The sequence below is a fragment of the Bidens hawaiensis genome, unplaced genomic scaffold (genome assembly GCF_021521415.1).
Source record: "Bidens hawaiensis isolate Kalapana, Puna unplaced genomic scaffold, B.hawaiensis_p1.1 tig00025788_1, whole genome shotgun sequence".
In the NCBI taxonomy this organism is placed as follows: Eukaryota; Viridiplantae; Streptophyta; class Magnoliopsida; order Asterales; family Asteraceae; genus Bidens; species Bidens hawaiensis.
In genome coordinates, this window is record NW_027494132.1 from 18,660 (window position 1) to 43,176 (window position 24,517).

At 35.2% G+C, this 24,517-nt stretch overlaps 1 pseudogene; it reads right to left on the reverse strand.

Moving 5' to 3' along the window:
* Positions 1 to 11,908: 11,908 nt before the first annotated feature.
* The window catches only part of LOC143572278 (uncharacterized), a 75,308-nt pseudogene continuing 62,699 nt past the window's right edge, over positions 11,909 to 24,517 (reverse strand).

The following is a 24,517-nucleotide window of genomic DNA, read 5'->3' on the forward strand; positions in this document are numbered from 1 at the left end:
CTGACAAAATTTTCAAAAATCATAAACCGTGATTAATCGATCTTTGAGTGATATTAGTAGATTTTACGGGTAAAGACGGGTGCAATGAGTGCTTAATTTCATATATTGAACCATGTTTGCTTGGTTAATTGGTCAAATAATATATCAGATATAAAAGTGATCAATTAATAATCCAAATAATTCAGTTTAACAATAAAATTGATCCGGGTTTGTTAGTGATGGTCTAACGAGTCTATTGATATCAATTTCAATGTATAAATCTGATGTTTGAACTGAATTGTAATTTCAAATTGCATTGTTGACTATCCGTGTTCTTGATAATTTTGGCTTTGACCAATATCAGTCAATCTGATCATTCGTTTACTCTTATTCGTTATTTGTAATGAATGAGATGGTCATTCGTGATTTGGATAACGAATGTCAATTCATTCGTTATATAATGTAACGAATTCGCATCATTCGTTAATCATGTCTAGCGAATGAGAATTATTCTTAACGAATGTACTCATTTGTATAATCTGATTAAACGAATGTGTTCATTCATCAATTTTTAATTAACGAATGTGTAACGAATAAGGGAATGATTGATTTTGATCTGAATAAAAATTTTACCATGTGTTGGTAAAATTTATGATTTTTAAAGTATGAAACGAATATTAATTGTTCAAATTTTTACATATATGGTCGGGGAATTAAATATTGGTGCTCCAGCTTAAGAGCAACATGCTGTTCCAGTAGAGGATGTCCAGATCATTGACCTACCTTATGACAAGAAGCACAATATTTGTGCGTTTTTGGTCGAAAACTTCTTTGAAAGACCAATGTTTGGAGATGTTTTATCGTTCCTCAGGCGTTCGAGGATACACTATGCTATCTCTGCTGACACTCCTATTTATTTTTACATCATTCGAGGCTTCTGGAATACTGCAAAGTATGTCCAAGAAGAGAATCATATCGAGGCCACCGTGGAAAACAAGAAGATTATTATTGTTGTGCCATTAATTCGAAACGTGTTGCAGTTTCAGGACACTATAGATGATTAATGTGAGTTCAATAAGGAATTGGTACGTGGTTTGTTTGGGCGTCCCAAGTACAAAGGTGATCTTACCAAGTCCCAATAAAACAAGGCGTTTCTATGTGAGCATTATAAGTATCTTCTACATGTACTTATACATTGTCTCGGTGTATGAAAAGGCGGTTTTGACGAATGTCGTATCATGTTGCAGTCTGCATTCGTGGTGTTGGTTTTGAATAAGCTATTCAACTTCTTTGAACTCATGTTTTATTATTTAAAGGAGAATTACACAACACACCATGTGATAAACAAGTTCCTCATGTATCAGAGGTTCTTGCGGCTGATGATAAACCATCTTGAGCCGAATGTGGTGAAAGATCCATATATTCAGCTGATTTGTTGGTTTTGGAACACGTGAACGAAGATACAATGAGGCGTTTTCGAACTTATTGTAATCAGACTACTAAGAATAGGCCTAAGTTCAAAAGGCTTATTGGTCATCTTACTCGGGTTAATTATGAATGTCAACCTAATAATCGCTAGATTCATGACGATTCGGATTCTAAACATGAAGGTGAAGAATATGGGAATGATGGTGATGATGGTGGGAATGATGGATATGGGGGAGATGGTGGTGATGCAGTTAAATGTCGAACCCGTAGAGATTCTGGTGTGGAGATTGTTGATTGCATACCACCACAGACTGTTAATGTAGCTTCTCAGCAAACACCGGTGGCTACAACTCCTACTAGTACCCCGGTTGTTACATTATCCACAGTAGTTTTGTCTTATCTGAGGTTCGAATGGATTCCTCAAAGTGTATTATCTCTGATGCCGACTCCTCAACAAATAGTTGCTACTACTAGTCCCATTCAACTACCCATGCAACGACCAGACTTCTCATTTATGTCATTTAATCGTCCGACGGGTCCTATGTAGCTAACTCCTCCTTCTTTCCACAACATGCCAGTTCAACAACAGATGTTTCAGTTGTTGAATTTGATTAACTTGCAAGTAAACCAAATGGATGTTGATCGTCTTTTCAAGAGCGGTTACGTATAGATCAATGAAATATGGTAAGTCACATCTCGTACGTTCAACGTGAAAATCATGGAGTTACGTGTGTTGGTTACTGCTCAGGGGTAGAAGTTAAAGAAACAAGATGAGTTATTCTACAATTAACATGTAAAGACGATATGTTAAAGAAGCTAAAGGGAAATGATGATGAAAAAGACCCAGAGGCAGTTGCAAATGGTGGTCATCAGCAACCAAGTCTTGGTACATCTGGTGGTGGTAGTGTTAGTGGTGAAGGCTCGAATAAGGAATTAGTAGTGTACACTAATACTACTAATGTGCAGCCAATAGAGTCTGTAAAGGCGAACATGATCCTATTCATGTAAAATGAGAAGGAGATAGTTATGAGCATGGTGAATGCAAATGAAATCGAAGTAGGTGAGTTTGTTGATTGTTCATTATCGAAAGAACAATCGTCTTGCTTCTAGGTTTGAACGAGGAAGAAGTTGATGAATTGAAGAAAGAGGACGGTGTGGAGGTCATGGATGACGAGGTCGTACGTTTTGATACAAGTATTCCAACTGGCAATACGTCGTTTGATTATGAAGAAGTGGAGGTAGAAAACGTGACAAACGAGGAATACCCTGATCTGTATACTACACTAACACAGATGAGGGAATTCCAATCTTCACAACAGAGCATTATCAAGCGGCTGAAGAACATTTGGAAAAGAAGAAAAAAGACTAAAGTATGTGAAGCGGGTTCTGGATCGAAGGATTTGGAGGTTAATGTATTCAAAGGGATGTTTGGACACAATAAGGCTCGGATGAACAAGCTTATTGATGTTTTAAGGTATGCAGAATGATAATATGAAAAGCAGCTGAAAGCTCGTGCCATTGCTTATCAAATGAAGAAGTTCAAAGCCTCGAAGACAGTGAAGGGTGATGTGATCTCATGGTTATATGATTCTGAGCTGAAAGTCTATATCGTCAGAAGGGAGCACGACATCTAATACTTTCAACGTATTGGCTATGTTCTTACACTACCGAGGTGGGATGTGCGTACGCTGGCCAACAGAACTTTCATGAATCGTGGTGAAAACCAGATGGCGGATTGGTTCTACCGGCATCTATTACATGAGGTTAAACATGGTTTTAAGTTTTTCAAGCCAACGGTTCCAATGCGTAAGTACATCGATGAAATAGATCTGAGAACTGGCTGGAGGAAACTGATTCTTAAAGTAAAGTCGTCGCACACATTGAAGAAAGATCATGTTAAGACTTTTCCTCAATGTCTTTACAAGAAGTTTAATATGTGGTATTATGATAACCGTACTGGTGAAGCCGTGATCGTGCTGCGGGGCTGAAGATGGAGTCTATATGTGTTATTCATTATGTAAATCAAGCATTCGTTATATTAGTTTATAACGAATGTGCTCATTCGTATCTATTTTGGTAAATTCGTTAGGATTGTTAACAAATGAGGACAACGAATGGTTTATTCGTTAGTCTTAAAGTATTAGATTAACGTATGATGACGAATGAAGCTCATTTCTTATGCAATGTATAACGAATGACTTCATCGTCTACATATACCTATAAGGTATTTGAGAATTTAAGCAGTTGTTATTATTAATCGTAAACATCTCGTTATGCTGCCAAAATTGTCTCTCACATTATAGCCTAAAGTAATTCAAGTATACCTAACTATATAATCAAATCAAGAGACTCGTAATAGTAATCGTAATCAATTTGATATGTTTTCTCAAGTGGTATCAGAGCCACTGTCCAATTAGTTACTGATTAGATCATTCGTATGAACAGTGATAACCGTTTTGCCAGCTGTCATTATGTTACAACAACTCATTCTTCAACTCAATCGTATTAACAGTGCCACATTCGTTACCATTTAAACCACATTCGTGATATACTTCATTCGTGATCATTCGTCTGAACATTATCAGTAGTTATTCATCATTTGTGTATCCTAACCATTCGTTACCAAAACACAAGATCATTCGTTACCCAAACACAAGCCCATTTGTTACCAAAACACAAGCTCACTCGTTAAAGTATTTTCCTTATTCGTTACATAGAAACTTCATCTTTTGACAGTTTACACCCAAAACTTTACTATCAGTTTGAACCATGCAATTTTCAAAAATGGCTCATTTCTATGCATTGGCGTCTCTAAACATGATAATACCTCAGAAGTTACATTTGGATGCTAAAATGGGGTCTCATTCAAAATGTCCAAGTTTGATGAAACCGAGTGATTTTTCTAAATGGGAACCGAGGTTTAGAGCTCATTTAGGATCCGTACATCCTGACTGTACTCGTAGTCTCGATTATGTATATAGTCCTCCAATGCTTGGTGACCCCACTACGAACTATGAAGAGAAACCTTTTGATACTTATTCAGTGGAAGAGAATAAAGATTTCGAGATCGAGACAAGAGTTCGACCTTAACGATGGCATTACCCGATCACATATTTCATCAAGTTGTTAGTATCAAAAATTGTGCTTCTTTGTTTCAGCACTTGAGGAGAAGTATGGGTAATACTTAGGAGAGTAAGAAAGTGATGTTAAAGTTTCCGTTGAGAAACTTTTGTATATTAAAAGGGGAAACCGTCGAGGAAATGTTGACTAGATTTCTCATCCTATTGCTGAAATGACAAAGTTGAATATGGAACCTACTCAATTGACACTGTTATGAATTCGTTGCCAATTTCATATTCTACTTTCTTGTTGGTATTGAAAGAGAATAATTTCTTCTAGATAATAATCTTACTGCATTGGAGTTTATGCAGAAGTTTGAAAAGAGAGAGTATGACTTGAAGTGTCAGAATTCATCCAAAGATAATCAAGATCCAACTCTTTATGTTGGTTCTCTTCCTATGAAAAGCAATTCAGTTCCTATTTCTACTTTCTATTCAAAGAACAATCAAGAAGTTCCACAAACTAGTGATTCCATGCCTAATGTATGTTATATGGCTTCCGGTTCAATCTGCTGGTATAAGTATTCCTTTTGCTGGTTCAAGTAATTATTTTGTTTCTCAACCACCACAAGTTAATATGAAATAAGCAGAACAACATTTTGCTTTCTTAAGAGTTCATGAAGTCTTATGAACAATTGGTGGGTGGAAAGATTGCTACTAGTGAGTTACCTGATGAAGATTATGACCAGATTGACCTGGATGATTTGGAACTGATGGATTTAAAGTGGAATATGGCAATGATAGTGAGGAAAGTAAAGAAGTTTATACAGAAAACAGGGAAATATCTGTGTACTTTGAACAAAAGAGTTGGGTTTGATAAGCTAAAGGTTCGTTGTTATAACTGTCATGGATATGGTCACTTTGCTAAAGAATGTGACAAACCGAAGAAAGAGTATTTGCGACCCTACAATCAAGAGAAAAGTTCTTGTAAGAAGTATTCTAAATCAAATGAGAAGACTTTTGGGGTGAACCAGTGAAAACTAGTGGGTCACTAGCTTTGGTTACTAGTATTGGTATCAACTGGAATCAAAAACTATTAAAATGTTAATCATGTGAACCTGGCCATGTTTGAGATAGTTGAACAGTTTCAAGATGCAAGTGGGGATGGATTAACTGAAGAAAGCGATGATTCAGAAGCTGAGACTGATTCTGATGTTTCTTACCAAGAGACTCAAAATTCTTTCACTTGTATGGCTAAGATCGAGGAGGTTAATCCTAATCCTACTTTTGTTGAACCTGTTAATTTAAATCTTGATTTTATCGATGAAGTTGTGAAGTCACAATGCTCTTAGTGTGATGAGAACATGTCTAAACTTTAATTAATTCGTCATCACAATGAGACTTTGGTTAACGACTTAGCTATAGTTCGTGATAACTATAGGCAAGCCACTGACCTTGAAAATAGATCTAAAGTAAAAATTGAGGCTTTGTCGAACTTTCATTGTCTAAAAGCCGAGGTTTCAGGAAAATTATTAATCATTGATCGGTATATTCAATAAATATTGAAATCAAGAGCCAAGATTACTAAACTTGAAAATGAGATACTTGAGTTGTAAAACAAACTTGGAAAGTTTAGAAATATTTCATTTCTATTAAATTATATAATTGAAGTATATGGTAAATAGAAAAGATTTAAAAATGATCTAGGATGTGTTGAGGTTCCTCCACCGTTTCACAATGAATATTCAAACAATCCATTTTCGGGAGAAAGAGAAAAATTTGATATTGACTGTCCTTTGATTGTTGATCCTTCCAAAATGATTGAGCCTATAATCAAAATAAAGAAACCAAAACAAATGAAACAAGCAAAACCAGTTTCTCAAGTATCAACTCATGAAACTCATGTTCATAGTGACAAGGTTTTTGCTAAAACTGTTGACGGTGTGGTAATTGAAGATGTGTCTGAACCCTAGGTGGTACATAAAGAACTGCATCCCTCATTCTAACCACATTCTTTGTGAACCACATTAATATGAAGAAGTTGTGTACGAGTTAAACATGTTTAATGTAAGAAAAAAAGAAATTAGAAAAGCCAAGTATTTCTGATGAGGATTTAATGAAATTCATTAATCCAACTGTGAATAAAGTAAAACTGGAAGAGTTTTTAAGTTAAAAGGTGTTAATAAGGTTTTGATGAAAAATACATTACATTTCACTAATCCTGTGTCTAATCCTGAATCCACTCCTTTGTTTGATGATGATGGTGAGGCACATGAATATGTCATTGAATCACTTATTCAAGCAGCTACTCCGAGGTCTAGTGAAATGGATGTTGAAGAAAATGTTTCTAATCTTCAACTAGATGTGATTGTATCTACTGATGGTGTTCCTTGAACCGTGTCATACCATCCGGAAAACAATATAATTGGTGATTTGAACATTGGGGTTCAAACTAGAAGTCAAATTGATCAAAGCCTCAGGTGTTTCTATACAAAGGTTTCTTCGTTGCAAAATCGGTTCTCTTTTAAATGTTTTATATCTCAAATCGAGCCAAATGCTTACAAAAAGGCATTGACCGAGGGGAGTTGGGTCAATGCGATGCAAGAGAAATTGCAATTTGAGAATCTAGGAATTTGGAAGCTTGTTAATTTATCCGAAGACAAAGGCGTACCAACACAAAATTGGTATTCGAATGCAAGCGAGATGAGAATGGTATAATTGTCAAAAACAAAGCTCGGTTGGTCGTTCTTGGCTTTAACCAACGCTAGGTAAATGATTATAATGAGGTCTACGCACCGGTTTCTAGACTCGAAGCTATCTAAATCTTTCTAGGATTCGCTTCCTGGAAGGGCTTTAAAGTGTATCAGTTGGATGCCAAGTCTGCTTTTTTTAACAGGAAACTTGGTGAAGAAGTCTATGTGGGACAACCACCAGGGTTTGTCGATCCAATCCTCAAAGACAAAGTGTCCTTACTTGGTAAAGCCTTTTACGGACTTCATCAAGCCCCGAAAGCTTGGTATAAATCTTTTCCCAACATATGTTGGATAATGGCTTTATTAGAGGAATCGCCGATTGTACATTTTTCACCAAAGAAGTGGCTGGGCATTTGCTGATCGTTCAAGTATATGTGGATGATATTATATTTGGGTCTACAAACGATGATTTGTGCAAAGAGTTTGAAGCGGTCATGAAGTCAAAGTTCGAGACAGGTGCAATGGGGGAGATGATTTTTTTCCTAGGGTTTCAGGTCGATCAGTTATCTAATGGTGCCTCTATACATCAAACGAAGTATGTTAACGACATTCTAGCGAAGTTCAACATGGATAATTCAACGACAATCAAGACTCCGTTACCATTGAATCATGGAATCGGTCCTGATCTCGTGTGGGAGAAAGTTTGTTAGTGCATTGTTTCATGAAATTACCTGTATAAAGACACATGTGACGATCAAGTGAAAGAATAACTGAAAGCGACAAAGACTATAGCGTAACAAACTCCAACAATTGTCAAAGGGGAGTGTGTTAGTACATGAAATGTGACAAGTGCTGAGAGTTGAACCAACAAGTCGCTTATTGTTTGTAATTAGGTCTTGATATGTTGTTTAGATGATCATTCGTTAGTGTTTGCATGATGTGGCGAATGAGAGGTGATTGGAATGCATTGGTTAACGATTGGGATGCATTGGTTGACATATGTTAGCGAATGAAGATACAAAGCGAATGAACTAGAATAAGTATATATAGTTCACATAGTGTTTCTTCAATCACATATCAATCAATCAATCATACCCAGTGGAATCCCACCAATAGCTCAATCACATATGTACTAATATATTTAAATTTTGTGAACATATTATAGCAAACAATATTTTGTAAAACTAGCTACTACCTTTGCATCATGTACAAGTAACCGCTCATCGATGTTAACATGACAAATAGGGCATCTTCTACACTTTTCAGAACACTTACTACACAAATATAGGTAAAAAATAAATCATGATAGAGGTTTGAAAAAATATTAACAAAATTTAAATTTGATGAAATTTAGGAGTACCTGCAAAAGACCCAATGCCGACACGGAGGTAGCTGCTACGCTTAATTCTCTTTCAAAGCAAACCCGACACATGACGTTTTCCTGACATATTTTCTTTGAATCAAGCTCAAAATACAATAATATCAATATTTCAAAGATAATTATATCAATATGTTTTACATTTTGAAGTCTTTCATGTAACAACTCGGGTTTTCGAACTTATATTTTTACCCAACACGGTTCGATGTTTGGGTTATTTTATTAATTATATTGCGTTTATAGAGTTTAAATGGATTAATTATTAATATATTATCATTATTTAATTATTTGTAATAATATCTTTCTTGATTTGGCATTTTTTAACCCAAAACGTAAAGATTTGCCTCTTTCGTACCCTCCTTCTAAACTCTAAGGTTCTTCTTGTGACTTAGTTATAACCCATTTCCCAACATGGATACCCATGAACCAAACCCAAACCCGTTAACCTAATTCGCAAACCCATATGCATTTTGGTTGTCTTAGACCTAAATTCTCGTCATGCTTATGGAAATTGGACCTTTACTCGCGTCATACTTATCATTTGCGACCAAACCTACACTCCTATTATGTTAAACGAATCAATCAAGATCTGCAAATTCATAATATGCTTAACCGACCTATCGCGAACTTGTTTTACAAGTAAACGTGTATATAAATCAAACTAAGCTTGCAGTTTTGTTTAGGATACCATTGCCTTCCAAAGCCCCCTAATTGATTGTGTTATAGCAACTGTTTGTTTGTCTGATAGTTGTCCTCATCGTCGGCCCTGTTTGGATCAATTAATCTTCGTATATTGATCGTGTAAGGCCTTAGCATTCGCGTGTGATTTCCCGCATTCTTATTATCTCAATCACTTTGTTCGTCATTAAAGTGAGTACCACATTCCCCTATTTTACTCGTTTTCTCATGTTTTGGGGACATGTGCGTAAATGGTATTTCTCATATATATACTTATACACAAAACTGCAACTTGTCATATGTGTTAACAAATTATATTTTACTTGTTTATGTACTTATATGCATTCGGAGAGGTCCAACATAATTTCAGTCTAGTATGATCATACGACAGTCGTTATAGATTTGTGCTGCTCGACATCTCAGTTATACTTGCTCATCTGGTTAATTTTTTATTCTCATATGACTTGTTGCAAATACTTATTTTTTAATGAACATTTAAACTAGTGTGTTGCTCACGCAAACTTGTGTTGACAAAACTACTTTATTTTCAACGCATATGCAAGTTATCGTGTGATGTGGTTCTCAAACTTGTATTTGAAGAAAACTTAGGTTGCATGCTAGGGAAGAAGACACAAGAATTAGAATATTAAACTTTTATTTGATTTAATTTTTATATATGTACTTTGGTTAATTTGATGTAAATGATTACTTAATTTAATTAATAGATATTGTCATTTTAATAATTCATGATAGTGACCTTTGAAAAGCTGTGAGCAATCAGTTACGCCCCGGCATTTCCGCCGTAGGTTGGGATTGGTATCAGAGCCGAAGGTTTTAGATAGGTCGTTAGAAATTGCCTTAGACACATGTTTAGTAGCCCTATACGTGCCTATCTGTTTATCTTTATGTGTTCAATTTTAAATTGTTTACAGCTTTCTTATATAATTATTTATTTATTATCTATTGTATTGTTATGCACACACATACACAAACTCCGAGGCTATGCCTCAACATTCAAAGTAAACTTTTCTAAAATTAGATTGCTTTTATTTTCGATAAATTCCTTTAGAATTCCCACCTGTTGTTTTCACTCGTTCACCTTAGGGTCTGGTTATGTGGCATGTCCCTATCACAAATAAAAAGGGGAGAGAAACTGTGAGTTGGGCACTGGCAAAACGGTTCCAAGTACCAAAGGTAAGACGTTATTCCTTACATGGGTGACAACCTTACCACAGTACTCAACCCAATAGACCCGAGCGAGACCCAAAAATGCCATATGACCGACACCCTAAGCTGTCCACCGTGACCACATTAGTGGCTGCATCCTTATAATATTTTTAAACCGAATTCACGGTGGTTCATGGCTAAACTCGGTTTTGCCGATTATTGTGTTCCGTTATTTAAATGGTTAGTTGGATAAAAAATCCATGGAACCCATGGGAACTCCTACTTTCCATTTCGTAACTTGTTTTCGTATTTTTGTTAGAGTAATCAAACGTGGTGATTCACAAGATACTCCGACTACCAATATTTATTTAGATAGTTCATTATTTAATTTGGTCGGTTAAAACGCCGTGTAACGCTCATTGGGCCGACAAATTTCATTGCATTGTTAATTCGTTAATTAGTTGGGACAATCAAATTTCCATGTAACGCTCATGGGCTGTCCAACTCATTTGTTTTTCGTTAGTTCATTGGGCCATTCAAATTGCCATGGAAAGTTCATGGGAGGCCAACATCCACAATTTATATTTCGTTAGTTTATTGTAACTTAATAATCTAAATTTTAAACTGACTTAACTCCTCATGTAGTCATCACACATTAATCTTATCGAATACATCATTTAACAGCTATTTACGCAATGTACCCCCTCATCTTATAATCTTTTATATTTAGTCTTTGTGGTGAAAATCCCCTACTTCTTAAGACAACATTATTATTTCCACACAATTAAACATTTTTTTATTTTTATAATTTCCCCAATTTATCATTCATTTTATTAATCATCATTTTTTATCCCTATAGAATGTCGTCTCGAAAAAACCATCGTCATCATCAACGTTCCTCTGGTTATCATGATCGCCGCTTGGCTTGGCTGCTAGAATCACGAAGGACTTTGCTGCATCTATGCCCATAATCATCACTCAAATCCAAAGCCTCAACTCGAATGGATCTGCTACTTCGGCCGCACCGAACAATTCTGACTTCCGTGACTTTTTGAGCTCCAAACGTCCATCTTTCATTGGTGAGGAAAATGCCATAGCCTTGCTCATATGGTTTGAAGAAATGGAAAACATATTTATCCACTGTGAATGTCCGGATGCCAAACGGACCATGTTTGCTTCTAGCCGTTTTGTGGGTCGAGCTGTTATTTGGTGGAATGCCTTGAGGAACGACCAAGGGTCAGATTTGGTTGTGTCTATGCCTCGGGAGGAACTTAAGGAGATAATGAAGAAGGAATTTTGCCTGGAACATGAGCTGTAGAGACTTGAAGCCAAATTCTGGGAACTTAAGAAGATTGGTGGGGATAACTCCGCATACTCTAACCGGTTCCGCGAGCATAGCCGTATTAGTGCCCCATTTGGTAATCCCCGAGACTGGCGGTATTCAAAAGTACATTCGCGGTCTTCCGATCATTTTCCGTGGTGCCATAATGAGTCGTGACTCGTTAACCATTGGTCAGGCGATGGACCTAGCTGCCTCTCTCACCGATAGTCATGTTAAGGATGGAACCTTGTCTCGCAAGGATTCCAAGCCTACTCCCGACAAGACTAAGACCGACTCCTCTACTGATGCTGAAGTTGAGACTAAGCCTTCCTACAACAACAATCACCGCAACAACAACAACAACCACAACAACAAGCGTAAAGCCTATGTCGTTAACCAACCCCCTCCTAACCAAAACCAAACTGCCCCGAACAAAAAGACTTACCTTGGTCCTCATCCCATATGTGCCAAGTGTAACTTTCATCGCTCTCCCCAAACCCCTTGTCGACTATGCACCCAATGCAACCTTTATGGCCACCTTGCTAACACTTGTCGTATCCCGCCAAATGCACAAGCCACCTCACATGCTCAACACGGTACTCCTAGTATTCGTGCTTGCTATCATTGTGGAGACCCAAACCACATTCGTAATGTGTGCCCTCAACGTATCCATGCCCATCAAGCCCAAACCATGACTACACCCGGCTACTTGACCCATGCTCACCAAGTTCAAACTCAACCACCTCATGTCCTGCAAGCTCCTCCTATCAATTCAAGTCAACCTTACTTTAACCCAACTCTATCAAGCTCCGAACCCCCAAGCTCAAGTGTACCAAGCCTACTCCACTCAAGCCCCGATTATGCAATCTCAACCTATTCAAGATGTTCCAAGCCAGTCAACCTCAACTGCTCCTACTCATGCAACTCCTCTTGTTGCTTTAAGTCAAGTCAATTAAGCTACTCAACGACCGTGAAGACTTTTTCCGTTCTCTTTATCTATCTTGATTAATTTATCTTTTTTTGTTGTAACGCCGCTTTATGGCCTTGGATTATTTCTCATTTAAACTATTTATCTTTTATAATCTATCTCATGAATAAAGTTCCTTTTTGGTTCAATAGATTGTTTATTAGAGTTTACTCTTATTTTATTATTTACCTTCATAAGTGATGACTTCTTCAAATACTTATATTTTTTGCGATGTCTTCATAAAATCCTACTACAACTTTTGGAATCATTTTGTACATTGATGTTTTATAATTTAAAACTCCTTAAAAACTTTGTTCCCTTAAAAAAAATTCATGTTTTACTTAAACATTTTGTAACCTACACAATGGGACGAGTCATGTGGACCATCCGACGATCTAAGTAATTATGGATGCATACGTAATTACCAAAGTACTCGCCTGGAAATCATGATCCGAATAATTGTGTATCATAATCTAGAACTTTAAGTAGTTGAGATAACGGTACGAATGCAAAGATGATAAGGACATGGTGGATACGCCGCTGGTACATCCTATATATAGGTGCCCTTATCGGATTTTCATTTGGAGCATTACTTCAACTATCTAAAGTTCTGTATTATGTATTTTTATTTAATGGTGTTGTTATGGTATTCCTTAATTTCGAGACAAAATTTCCTAAAGTAGGGGAGACTGTAACAACTCGGGTTTTAAAACTTATATTTTTACCAGACTCGGTTCGATGTTCGGGTTATTTTATTAATTATATTGCGTTTATCGAGTTTAAATGGATTAATTATTAATATATTATCATTATTTAATTATTTATAATAATATCTTTCTTGTTTTGGCATTCTTTAACCCAAAACGTAAAGATTTGCCTCTTTCGTACCCTCCTTCTAATCTCTACGGTTCTTCTTGTGAATATAGTTATAACCCATTTCCCAACCTAGATACCCATGAACCAAACCCGAACCAGTTAACCCAATTCGCAAACCCATATGCATTTGGGTTGTCTTGGACCTAAATTCTAGTCATGTTTAAGGAAATTGGACCTTCACTCGCATCATACTTACCATTTGCGATCAAACCGACACTCCTATTATGTTAAACGAATCAATCAAGATCTGCAAATTCATAGTATGCTTAGCCGACCTATCGCGAACTTGTTCTACAAGTAAAAGTGTATATAAATCAAACTAATCTTGCAGCTTTGTTCAGGATATCATTGCCGTCCAAAGCCCTCTAATTGATCGTGTTATAGCAACTGTTTGTTTGGCTGATAGCCGTCCCCATCGCCAGCCCTGTTTGTATCAATTAATCTTCGTATATTGATCATGTAAGGCCTTAGCATTCGCGCGTGATTTCCCGCATTCTTATTATCTCAATCACTTTGTTCGTCATTAAGGTGAGTACCACATTCCCCTATTTTACTCATTTTCTCACGTTTTGGGGACATATGCATAAATGGTATTTCTCATATGTATACTTATACACAAAACTGCAACTTGTCTTATGTGTTAACAACTTATATTTTACTTGTTTATGTGCTTATATGCTTTCGCATTCAAAGAGGTCCAACATAATCTCAGTCTAGTATGATCATACAACAGTCGTTATAGCTTTGTGCTTCTCGACATCTCAGTTATACTTGCTCGTCTGGTTAATTTGTTATTCTCATATGACTTGTTGCAAATACTTATTTTTTTTATTAACATTTAAACTGATGTGTTGCTCACTCAAGCTTGTGTTGACAAAACTAATTTATTTTCAACGCGTATGCAGATTATCGTGTGATGTGGTTCTCAAGCTTGTATTTGAAGAAAACTTAGGTTGCATGCTAGGGAAGAAGACACAAGAATTAGAATATTAAACTTTTATTTGATTTAATTTTTATATATGTACTTTGGTTAATTTGATGTAAATGATTACTTAATTTAATTAATAGATATTGTCTTTTTAATAATACATGATAGTGACCTTTGAAAAGTTGTGAGAAATCAGTTACGCCCCGGCATTTTCGCCGTAGGTTGGGGTGTGACATTTCTTTCTCTTGTTGGCTGATGATTGTGACTTTCGTTTGCTCATAAAGTGCAGCCTGAAGTCTACAAACCTGAAACAATGATTCGAATTTGATCGGTATCAGTTAGGTTCAATACGTTAACGACACTCAACCCAAAAAATAAATTAGTAACTCGTAGAATGGTATTTATATTGTAACTTATGACACAAGATAAACATATTTATAACGTGTACTCGGTTGGTAAAACCCGCTCGTTACAGCTTTGAGTCTACGCAAATTCGGTTAGTATTGGTTAGATTAGTGACAGGTTTGGAAGTAAGTCCAAGAAATAAATTCATGAACCCCCTAATACCAAAAATTAAGATATGCAAAAAAAATATAATATCTTGATGATGTGGCATTGGTGAAACTCCCTCGTTTGCGACTGTGAGTTGACGCAGTTGGTATCGCTCAGATTCATGACGATACTGAAAACGAAACCAAAACTAAACCCAATAAATTTGGAAACGTCCAAATACCAAAAATTAACATAATTATAAAAATAAATATCTTGATGACATACCATTGGTATCGGTTAGGTTCGTGACTGTATTGAGAACTAAACCGAACTGTATATAATAAAAAGAACCAAATAAAAATTTTAAAAATATAAAAACCATATATAAAATAAGAAAATAAATCACATAACCAAATAAAAATTCAAAAAATAAAAAACAAAAAAAAAATCAAAACATAACTTGCACCGACCCTTCCTATATTATATATATATATATATGTATTGGATCATTTCAGAAGTTTTTTTTATAGTGAGAAGTGCGAGAAGTGAAGGTGTAACTCCATTAATCCCTAATTTTACTCCCTTTCTTATGTGTAGGTGCATATGTATGTGTGTAGGTACGTATGTTTGTATATGTGTACATATGTTTGCATGTGTGTATGTACATAGGTTTGAATGTGGTTCGGTACATTTATATGTTTGTAGGTAGGTTTGAATGTGTAATTAAGACATAAATACAACCAACCTACATATATGTATGTAACATTATATGAAAGGAGTGAAATTAGGGAATGAAGTTAAACCTTCACTTCGCAAGATCCATCTCATATATATATATACATATATATATATATAGTTGTAGTAAAATAATACTAAAAACTTGTGCAGATAAATAAAGAGAATAAAAATTGGTTCTTGCCTCTTCAGTGAGATCCTTTTTAGGCATTTTCTTGACTACTTCATCCGAATATCCACAGAAAGTGTTATAGCGGTTAAGATTAAAAATAAACAATAAAAATAATGCATCACAATATATATATATATATACTAGTTTAATGCTTCCGTGTTTCGAGGGTTTATTTAAGTTTTTGTTTTAATCGTTTTGATATTCTGATGATATATTTTATTTAACGTAGTTTTGTTTTAATTTAATACATATATATTAGTTTGTTATTATATTTTTTAGCGTTTAAGCTTTCTCAATTGAGATGTGTAGTTTTTTAGATTTATAACGAACAAACATAAACGGACACGAGCATGTTGATTTTTTTAAATGAACAAACATGAATACAAATATTTGTCTAATGAAAAAGGGGGCTTTAATGTTGTTGACAATGGTGGGTAGTATCGGAAGTTAGCCGGCGATGAAGATGAACAGCAACAGAGAACATGTAAAAGAGATAGATTAAATTAGGGTTTAATGATGAAAGTGTTTACCAATAAATGAGATCTTATAACCCATTTGAGGGTTATTAGGGTTTGGTAAGACCCATAACCCATGGAAATTATTCTTTAATGGTTAAGATGTTATTTCACAAATAAATGAGATGTTATAACCCGTTTTGGAGTTATCTGGGTTTGGTGAGACCCATGACCCGCAAAAATTATTGTTCGATTATGAAACAGTTTCATAAATATATGAGATGTTATAACCCATTTAAATATACTATCCGGGTTTGGTGAGACCCATACCCACGAATTCGGGTTAAATGCATGAGAAGACTCTATTTAGAAATCAAGCAATCTGGTGGCTTTAGATAATGGGGGGAACAACCTGAGAGTGACACGTAGGATTTTATGGTAGGCAATTATATAGATAGTTAGATATATATAGGGGAGGGTTATCCTAAAATAAGTAGTTTCCTAGGAAGACTAAGAATAAATCATAGTCATTGGATCATGTTAATCAATGGTTGAGATTTAAAATTACCAATAACCGACATAGTTTCCTAGAATTACTCTTTCATCATTATAACCGACATAGTTTCCTAGAATTGTTCTTTCACCGTCATTTGTAATGTCAAGTGTCAAAAATTTGTTGGTTCTTACTATTCATAGAAAACTCCTTATTCTTATTTAAACCATTTTCCATATAAATATATATATATATATATATATATATATATATATATATATATATATATGTCATAACTGTGATTGGTTTTATATCAACTTTTATTTCTATCGGTCCCAAGTCAAAAAAATTAGTTAAAAGGAGGAACGGATAAAAAAGGTCAACTAACCAAACATCCCAATTATTATTCCACACAAAACGGATAAAAATTTCAAAAGTGTCAAAAATCTGATTAATACTATTGAATCAATATTGTTTCGGTAATCATAAATTCATAATTAATGCACTAGTTCTTTCAAAAAAAATTACATCTAGAAAAAGCGTAGGCATGTGAACCCGACTCAGTACCACATTTTTTGTATTGATTCATCTCATAACAAAAGCCCGTTTTAACATGTTACCCAACCATTTGTGTTTTTTTTAATAAATTGTGCTAACCCTGATGCACCGTCATGGTAAAGTCCTGCTTGTTCTTCTCGGCTTTCTTCATCAATGGACCACCAACCAAGCAACCTGTGCATAAAATTTAATAAAAACAAACATTATAAATAATGGTCAACACTCGGATCAATTATTTTAATGGCACGCCGTTTACCTGGATCCACCAAACAAAAACCCAAAGCAAGTCATGAGTTCCAGCAGAAACATCTAAAGATCGTCTCGTGTGGGGCCCACTTTGTAGTAAAATATATTCTTCCACCAACTTAAATGCAGAAAATACAACTCTGTTTGATATGATCGTAAATATTAATCAAATATAATTTATTAATTAAGTTCACCTTTTATTTAGTTTTTTTATTATATTATAATTAGGTTTCTTTATTGTTTATCTTTTCTTATTTTATGTCTTTTTTTTCCTATAAATTGTAATCGTCTCAATAAGAAAAAAAATAATAAGAAAATTTGTCTCAAGTTTGGTTTTTCTTCTTATCTCTTGTTCTTGTAGCCTAACCCACTCTACGAGTCTATTGGGAGATTGACCGCTCTCAATGAAAGCACCAAATTGATAGAGACCGATTCGAGATGGTCAATCTCCCAATAGACCCGTAGAATGGGTTAGGCTCCAAGAACAAGAGAGAATAAGAGAAACCAAACTTGAGACAATTTTGCGTATTATTTTTCTTATTGAAACGATTACAATTTATAGGAAAAGAAAACACATATAATAGAAAAAGATAAACAATAAAAAAAACCTAATTATAATACAATAAGGAAACTAAATAAAAGATAAACTTAATTAATAAATTATATTTGAATATTATTTATGATTATATCACTTTTTGCTTGCAGTACAAGTATAGGAGAGAAGACAACGGGTAGAGGGATGAAACCAGCATCACCAGGTTTTGTCTGAAATTCAAAATGATCAGAAAAATAAAACATTTTCAAATCGTAACACGTGAAAACAAATAAAGGTGGCAAATTAAATAATCTGGTAGTGAACTTTGGTCACATTTCTGTTTTTGGTAACACAATTTATTTCTGAAACTTACTCAAAACATTTTGCATAATTCACATAATAAAGATTACCCTAAGGAAAACCTTTTTAAAGTTTAAGCCTACTTTTGGATGTGGATTAAACTAATTTTATCCAAAACAGAACTTAGACCAAAGTTTGTTACTTTTCTATTAAATTTAAAAATTAATACCCAAAATTTATGAACAAGTCCCACCAGCCTAAAGCGCCTATATCACCTGCTAAATAGAAGTTAATTAAATCAACATTACGTATAAGTGCTTATGCCATGCTCTATTTAATATTATTTTTATATTGAATGTGCCTTTTTACAGATTAGGGATAAATTAGTCATTTAAGAATATTACCACATAGCTTCAGAAGAGTAAACAAGGTAGCAGCAATGAAGAAGATCATGGAAATAGAAATCCAAAAGTGCTAGAAACAATATCAGAACGACAGTAAGTATTAGTAGGTAAAATTAAAATACAAAGTACAATAAAAATGAGAAGAATGAAAAGGAATTTAATCCATTGATCTTAAATTTGGATGGTGAGATTAATTTAACAATAAAAATTGATGAGAAGAGCATTAAGTGAATAACAAAAAATATACGACGTGCATGAACAGAGACGGTTTTCCTGGAATGCTTGGTAGTCTTGATTACACACATTGGGATTGGGAAGCATGCCCAGTTACTTGGCAACTTGGCAAGGTCAATATCATCGGGGGTGATCATGATGGACCAACAATTATCTTTGAGGCTGTTGTATCATTTGATATTTGCTTATGCCATGCTCTATTTAATATTATTTTTATATTGAATGTGCCTTTTTACAGATTAGGGATAAATTAGTCATTTAAGAATATTACCACATAGCTTCAGAAGAGTAAACAAGGTAGCAGCAATGAAGAAGATCATGGAAATAGAAATCCAAAAGTGCTAGAAACAATATCAGAACGACAGTAAGTATTAGTAGGTAAAATTAAAATACAAAGTACAATAAAAATGAGAAGAATGAAAAGGAATTTAATCCATTGATCTTAAATTTGGATGGTGAGATTAATTTAACAATAAAAATTGATGAGAAGAGCATTAAGTGAATAACAAAAAATATACGAGGTGCATGAACAGAGACGGTTTTCCTGGAATGCTTGGTAGTCTTGATTACAAACATTGGGATTGGGAAGCATGCCCAGTTACTTGGCAACATGGCAAGGTCAATATCATCGGGGGTGATCATGATGGACCAACAATTATCCTTGAGGCTGTTGTATCATTTGATATTTGGATATGGCATGCATTTTTTGGGATGCCCGGTGTAAACAATGATATAAATGTGATAAACGCGTCTCCTATTTTTAACCGTCTCGTAAACGGAGTTGGACCCGACACCTCAATTTATACGAATGGTGTCAACTACGAATACGGATATTATTTAGTCGACGACATTTATCCAGATTGGACCACGTTGGTTCATAGCTTTACGTGCCCGACTGATGATAAACGAAAATATTACAAGAAAAAATACGAGTCGGCCAGAAAGGACATCGAAAGGGCATTCGGGGTACTAAAGAAACGTTGGTCTATAGTTAGACATCCGGGTCGTATTCAACAAATGGTTAAGTTAAGAAATGTAATGACACTTGTATTATCTTGCATAATATGATACTGGAGGACTCGAGTAGAGCAATTTGTCAATACGAGTACAATAATGCGCCGGATCCGATGACAACACTAAACGAAGATGAGAAATTTGCTAATTTATTAAGAACACGGAAAAATGAAACGACTTTCAATCTTTGATCGGATTTGGTTGAACTTATTTGGAGAAACAAACAAGAAAACGGCGGCGGCGACGACGACTAAAAATAGTTGCTTTTTTTATGTATATGTTTTTTAGTTAAATTTAGTTTGTATTTTATTATTATTGTATTTAATAAATTTGTTGGTTTATTAAATTTATAAAAAAAAAAAATTAAAGTGGCTTCGAAGCCCCTCACCATAGAGATAGTCTTATGCCTTCACCTTGTTTCACACTTGATTTCCTCCCTAAATTAATCTCAACGATCCATGTCAAGAATCAATGAACTAAATTACTTTCTTATCTTTCCTACAAATACCATACTTCATATTATAACCTAGCCAATATTATCTTTACATACTATTAAAGCAAACAACAATTTCCACATGACATCATTCTAGGGTGTCCACATAGGATACCACCTCATTGCCATGTCACCCATTACCTGTAACACCCCGTAACCGCAGCGGAAACGTAAACGGGATGCAACAGACACGTCTGATATCAACAGCATTGCTTATAAAGAAAAAACACCACTACATTAATTCACATCATATTACAATGTTCCAAGTTTAGTTATCGTCTAGGCGATAGCACATAAGTTTTACCAACAGTACATTAACATAATTAATACAAAAAAAATCATTAAGCTTCCACAAAAGGCACGCATCATCAAGCATGTAGCAATTATTCCAGTTTGGGAGTACCTAGAAAGCATGTAAAGGAAAACGGGTCAACTACGAATAGTTGGTGAGTTTCACTAATTTAAATAACAGTGAAAAATCATTATAATAATCTTATATTAGCGATGTAATTATGCTGAGCCCACAAGTGAAACCTCTGACTATCCACATACAACCCCGTGGCATACTCAGCCCACGGACCTGCCCCAAACCGCTATGCCTAACATTACATAGCAAAAATATATAACAACAAAATAGACATGTGCAACTGGCTGGGAAACATCAGCAAATCCATGCCGGACCAGTTGGGTTTGTCAGACCAATAGTACTATTCACACTCTACCGGCTTTTAGCTAATCACTCGTGTTGCGGGGCCTTACAATGTTAGCAACTCAGACAATTACCATCTTAGTACATTTCCGTACGATTCCCGTACAATAAAATATATATAAATACACGCAAATCCATGCGTTCAGTATGTACTTAAACATTTCAATAGTAACATGCTTTCCGCCCCGGGAAAATATTTAAAAACAATTCAGAAAAAGGGGCTCGTGAAACTCACCTTAGCACATGCAAGCAGGTAACAACAGTCATTATCAGTTAACACGTCCAATCTGTAATATGATCCCTACGATCGTTACTATACAATCACTATTAATATAACTTTAACCGTGTTAACCGGTACATCTGGGGACACTGTTAACCCAGTACTGTACCCGTTTCGGGGGCAATGTTAACCCAGAAACACTTCTAGGGACATCTGGGGACACTGTTAACCCGGTACTGTACCCATTCCGAGGGCAATGTTAACCCAGAAACACTTCTCCGGACTAAGATTGTGATATCGTTTAGAGTTCAATAATCAAAATACTATTAGTTTGTTTTCCCCGTTTCGCGTGCCTAACACGGTTATCCGTTTTTACGTTTCAAAAATGAGTTTGGTCACACACGACCTGAAAATAGTTGTTGACTGATAATTTTATTAAAGTTGTGAAATTAGAGCTCGGTTTAAACGCCGCGATTGGCCGCGGGACCCGTTTCCGTCTTTAGCGTACCGGAAACTGTTAAAGCGGTTAAAATTACTCAAATCATCCGAATTATTTTCGGATGATTTACATTTAACTCAGTTATATGAAAATAGTTCATTTTTAGGGTTTTTATACACCAGTCAGCTCGTTTAGGCGAACTTTGCCGGTTTACACGTTTTAAGCCTTAAAAGTTTGTTTTTATTTTCTTTTTAGCACAAATAATTATCCGTTTAATCTCGGATCTTTAAATTTTGCACAAATCACTTTTTGACAGTGGGGAATTTATAAAAATATTTCCAGAATTAATTTTTATATTTAAAATTTATTTATCTATTTTTAAACACCATTTAAACACTAAATATGTCGTAAATACCAAACGACCTTAGAAAAATCCCAAACTTTTCCTGGAAGTCCCCTGCCATCTACATAGTCCCCTGTAATTTTTCCAGAACCAAAATCTCTTTTTACATGCCATTTTCACTAAAACCGAGCTAGAAAACTCTAGAACTCGTTTAACCGAAAAGCCTACTTTGACTTCTCCAACGGACCTAAAATTTTGTGTGTAACTTTTACATGTTATAAAAAGCTTATCTGGAATTTTCCTGAATTTTTCATGATATTTAACTATTTTTCACCATTTTTAGCCAAAACCGAGCATTAAATTCAACAAATATTCATCCTTTGTCCAAAAATTACCAAAATTTCACAGATCTCATATTTTCATGTGTAGATCATCTCTGTAAAATTTCATGACCTAACTCTAAACGTATCACAATCTGTCCAAAACACAAACATCATACAAAAACCGAACTACCTTGTGTTTCTAGCTTCAAATCGCAAGGATCTCGCTTCCTAGCCTTTGCTAACAACTAGATACAACACCTACAAGCACAATAACACCACACCAAGCAAGTTACCCCCACAATCAAGCCATTTCTTTCATGGTTTCGGTTATGATTTAAAAACAAAGATTTAACCGTAAAAATTCGTTTTTGGTTCGTTTAACTCCTTTCTTGGACCAAGATCCCTTGTATAACCCGTATACATCACTTGATCATGCAAGAATCGGTTTCATCTCGGGTTTTCACCCTTTTCACTTGAAACCTCATTTCCTTGCAAATAAACTCAAGAAACGAAAATGAACACGTAAATAACTCGATCTTTACCTCGGTTTTCTTGCCAAAATCTCGGGTTTTAGTTCATACTTTGGAGAGGAGATGAAGATTGTTGAATGTGTTTGTGTAAAAAAAGAATAACAAGATAAGGGGTGTTACCCCCTTATCCGATCGGCACAAAGAGAGGGGTGGGGTGGGACCCACTTCTCCATTTCTAGCCACACATTTGGATTGTGGCAATCTGGATAATGTTTTGGATAATCTGGTTTAGTTTGTTTTTCGGTTAAATGTTTAATTCGGCTTAAAACGAGGCTAAAACGGTCGTTTTCGGCAAAAAAATGAAATTTATTTAAAACCGATTTAAAAACTTTAAAAACTTAAACCATGACATTTATTATCTTAAAACATCATATCATTAATAATTGCGCATCTTTTTCGGCTTGATCGATCGTCTCTTGCTTGGTTTGGTATTAAAGGTTTCGTTTAACGTACCGACATACCATTAAATCGAAATTCTTTTTCTGTGCTTTAATTCACTTATCCCGAAGCTTTAACACTTCGTAAACATCACTAAATATTATATATCTCGTCTATAATGTAATCCTCGATTCGTTCGTGCTTCAATAACCTTTAATCGGTTAATCGTATTTCCAATACGATTAACTGTATAATCGAGTATAATCCGTAATGTGAATCATACATACTCGTATAAACGCATTATAATTCATATATTCATTATTAAATAACACATAAATAGTATATACCGGCTAGGGTATACCTGAAATTGCCGGAATAGTTACATTCTCCCCCCGTAACAAAAATTTCGTCCTCGAAATTTTACGCGTCGACTACTTCTTTTTGGGGAAATAGGTAGGGGTATTTATTCCGAAATTCGTCCTTTCGTTCCCATGTATATTCTGGGCCTCGTTGCGAATTCCATCTAACTTTGACCAACGAAATCTTATTGTGTCTAAGTTGCTTGATTTTCCCGTCTACTATTTCTATGGGTTCCTCTACGAAATTGAGCTTATCACTTATTTGGACACCCTCTAAAGGTAACACCGATGTCTCATCCGCCAGACATCTTTTCAAGTTCGATACGTGAAACACGTTGTGAACTGCACTTAGTTCATCGGGTAGTTCTAATCGGTATGCTACGGGACCGATTTTTGCAGTAATATTGAATGGTCCAATATATCTCGGGGCTAACTTCCCCGCCTTTCCAAATCTGACTACACCCTTCTAAGGTGATCATTTCAAATACACTTTATCATCTTTCTCAAATTTCAATGGTTTTCTACGGGTATCGGCATAACTCTTCTGCCGATCCCGCGCGGCCTTCAGATTGTTCCTAATTTCAAGGATTTTGCTGTTCGTTTCCTGGACC